Consider the following 3441-nt stretch of genomic DNA (forward strand, 5'->3'; position numbering starts at 1 on the left):
CTCTCGCCGGCCACAGGCTTAACGGTCCCTCTGGCCGAGCTCGCCTCGCTGCCTCCTTCCTCCGCTGCTCTCCTCTCGCCACTCGTCTTCCTCTCCTTCGCCGAGCGCAATAAGTGCAGCTGACTATACTTACAAGGGCGCGCGCGAGCGTTCTCCGCTGTACGCGCATTAATTGCCGTCGTAAATTCCAGGCGGCGCGCGTTTCTCTCTCTCGGCTGCGCGATTTCGGCTGCTGCTGGCCGCCACGGAGCTGTTGCGCGAAAACCAAGGGCAACAAAACATTCCCATAGGTCCGGTCGCCGGCGGACCGACCGCGTCCCTCCCTCGCCGCCGCGGCCGCGGAGAGCGGGCCCCGTGGCGGAGAGCGCGAGCAACGGGCCGGCCAGGTGGCTCCACCAGCAGTGGCCGGCGCCGGGCCCGCGTGCAGTCGTGAAAGCGCCTTCGCCGGGCGAGCATCGCGTTCAGAGGCCAGCGCAGTGCGTGTCAGTTCCCGCCGTGAAGGAGCGCGGCTTGTTCGGAGCGGCCCGATATGCCGGCAGCAGCAGCCCGACTGCCACCGCCGCCGGCCGTCAGCCCCGCTTGTCCCAGTGCAGCTCGCCGCCCCGTCCAGCGCGCCGCCATGCAGCAGCAGCGCAGCAGCAGCAACCGCAGCCGCAGCAGCAGCAGCAGCAGCAGCCGCCGCCGCCCGCCGCGGATAAGCCACAGGCGGACGGCGCGTCGCCGACGGGCCGCGCCGGCCGAGCAGGCGAGCTGGTCGCCGCCAGCGGCTTCTCCAACCTCACCCTGCAGAGCGTGTCGCTCAGCCTGCAGACCGCCCTGCTGGCCGCGCTGCAACGCGCCGCCCTGCTGCCGCCGGGCCACGCCGCGGCGGCGGCCCTCAACCTGCAGGCTCTCGAGACCTACGTCACGCTGCACCGGCTGCACGCCAGCCACGGCGGCGGTGGCGGGCGCGTCGGGCGGCGCGAGCGCCGTGGCGCGCAGCCCCAAGCCCGCCGAGCAGCTGCCCGACGCAGCAGCTGCAAGCTACTCAGGGCCGCGGCCGTCGACGACGAGGAGCACTCGCACCTGGAGTTCGTGGCCACCGACCCCCGAGGACGACCTGGCCCTGCTCGAGGACGAGGACGCGGCCGCGGCCTTCCTGCAGACGGCGCCGGCGGCGCGATCCTCGGCCACGAGCTGCTGCTGCAGCGGATAACCGAGCCTGGCGGCGGCGCCCTCGGGCGTCGCAGTCACGGCCGCCGCGCCGGCCTCGACCGCCGCGAGCGCCAGCGCGACGTCCGCGGGGGACGCCTCGGCGGCCGGCCTGCTGCCCTCCAGGGCCTGCCGCACCTCGCGGCCCAAGAAACAGTTCATCTGCAAGTTCTGTAACAGACAGTTCACAAGAGTTACAACCTGCTGATCCACGAGAGGACGCACACCGACGAGCGGCCCTACTCCTGCGACATCTGCGGCAAAGCCTTCCGACGGCAGGGATCACCTCAGAGATCACAGGTGAGCCTCGACTCGGTTTCCACGCCGCCCGTATACGCCTCTTTTTTGCCATTCGCTTGTTGGCGAATGGCAAAAAAGTTTCGGAAGTGAGCGCCTTTACATCGATTCGGTGTTTTTCCGAGATTCGTTCGGCTGTTACGCTTCTTCGGTCGCGAGTGGCAAGTGCCTGCATCGACACTTTCCAATTCGATCGCGGTGACGAGGCGGAGCAGCAGCGCGGGGCGCGGTCAGCCAAGTCGAGCGAGCTAACGAGTCGCGCGCCGTCCGCGCACGCTGATTGCAGGTACATCCACAGCAAGGAGAAGCCGTTCAAGTGCGCGGAGTGCGCAAGGGCTTCTGCCAGAGCCGCACCCTGGCCGTGCACAAGATTCTGCACATGAGGAGTCGCCCGCACAAGTGTCCCGTGTGCGCGCGCAGCTTCAACCAGCGCAGCAATCTCAAGACCCACCTGCTCACCCACAACCGACATCAAGCCCTATCACTGCGCCTCCTGCGGCAAAGTGTTCCGTCGCAACTGCCGACCTGAGGAGGCACTCGCTCACCCACAATCTCGGCGTCATGGCTGCGGGCTCGCCGTCGCCACCGCCAGTGCACGTGCCAGTCTCGCAAGGCGCCGTTCTCCAGCAGACTTCCTGAACGTCGCTCCTTTGTATTTCATGTTTTTTTCGCATCCAAATTTTTTATTCTCTTGTTTTAGCTCGTTCGAAATTTTAAGTGATCTGTTGTTTGGATAGGCTCTCTCTCTCTCTCTCTCTCTCTCTCTCATCTCCCTCCTCTTCTCTCTCTCATCTCCTCTCTCTTCTCTCTATCTCTCTCTCTCTCTCTATCCTCTCCTCTCTCTCTCTCTCTCTCTCTCTCTCCTCTCTCTCTCTCTCTCTCTCCTCTCTCTCTCTCTCTCTCTCTCTCTCTCTCCTCTCCCTCTCTCTCTCCTCTCTCTCATCTGTCTCTCTGTGCTCCAGAAGAGCCCTTGATATTATATAAGTATTTGTACAAATTTGTCAAGTCTTCCTCGCGCGCGCGAGGACAAAAAGAAGGTCTAGTTTGTCGCTCTCTCCTCTCTCTACTCTTCCTTTCTTCTTGTTCGTGTCTCTTTTTCTATTGTCACTGAATTATGTAATACTCAGAGCCAGTGTCGGCAAAGCAAATGTACACGCGATATTGAGCGATGATTGTGCGCGCGCGGCGACTTTCAAAACGACTCGCTTTATCTCCGCCCTTGTTAGCTAGTAAGATAACTTAAAAACACGACTCTCTCTCTCTCCTCTCCTCTCTCTTTCTTTCTGTTCTGGTCTGGTCTGCGGGGACATAGGCTCGTGCTCTCGCCCGAAATATTCGGTGTGCGTGTATAATTATCGTGTGCAACAACAAAAAATGCGGCAAATGTGAAATTCACGTGATATTTGTGTTCTCGACTATAAGTGTAATATAGCAATATCCCACAGGATTATTATGTTAATTATCATTCTAATTAATATTATTATCATATAACTATCACTCGATCGTATGATTTCGTTAGTGGATAAGATGCAAGTTGGACCAGGCGATATATCAGAAGGAAGCACTCTGTATATAAATAATAAGCGCGTGATACGTAAAGACTAAGCAAATAGGGCAATAAAGCATATTGATAATGACATGCGAGGCGTACGATTTATTTAGCCGAAGGTCCCTCGTCCAAGAGAATTCCTTTCTGCCTTAGATCGATGCTAATCTATGCATAATATATATGGCAATCGTGGCAGGGCGGCCGATTATTAAAATTGCGGCTCCGTTCGAGGAGAAGCGAGGAGGCTCGTTTGTTTCCGCGAGCCTGCGCCCGTCGCTCGGGCTAATGCGAGAACGAGTCGGGACCACATGTACGCGAAGAATTAGCCAAGCCGGACTAATTAATTAGGCGCACCGGCCTCCCATCGGCTCGCCGCAGCAATTTCTCTATACATCCGATTGGGT

General features: G+C 59.4%; 1 pseudogene; it reads left to right on the top strand.

Annotated features, from left to right (window-relative positions):
* Positions 1 to 290: 290 nt before the first annotated feature.
* Positions 291 to 2161, top strand: LOC131665927 (protein sister of odd and bowel-like; annotated as a pseudogene).
* The last annotated feature ends 1280 nt before the right edge of the window (positions 2162 to 3441 follow it).

This window comes from Phymastichus coffea, unplaced genomic scaffold (assembly GCF_024137745.1).
Source record: "Phymastichus coffea isolate CEN01 unplaced genomic scaffold, Cenicafe_Pcof_1.1 PCOF00055, whole genome shotgun sequence".
Classification (NCBI taxonomy): domain Eukaryota; kingdom Metazoa; phylum Arthropoda; class Insecta; order Hymenoptera; family Eulophidae; genus Phymastichus; species Phymastichus coffea.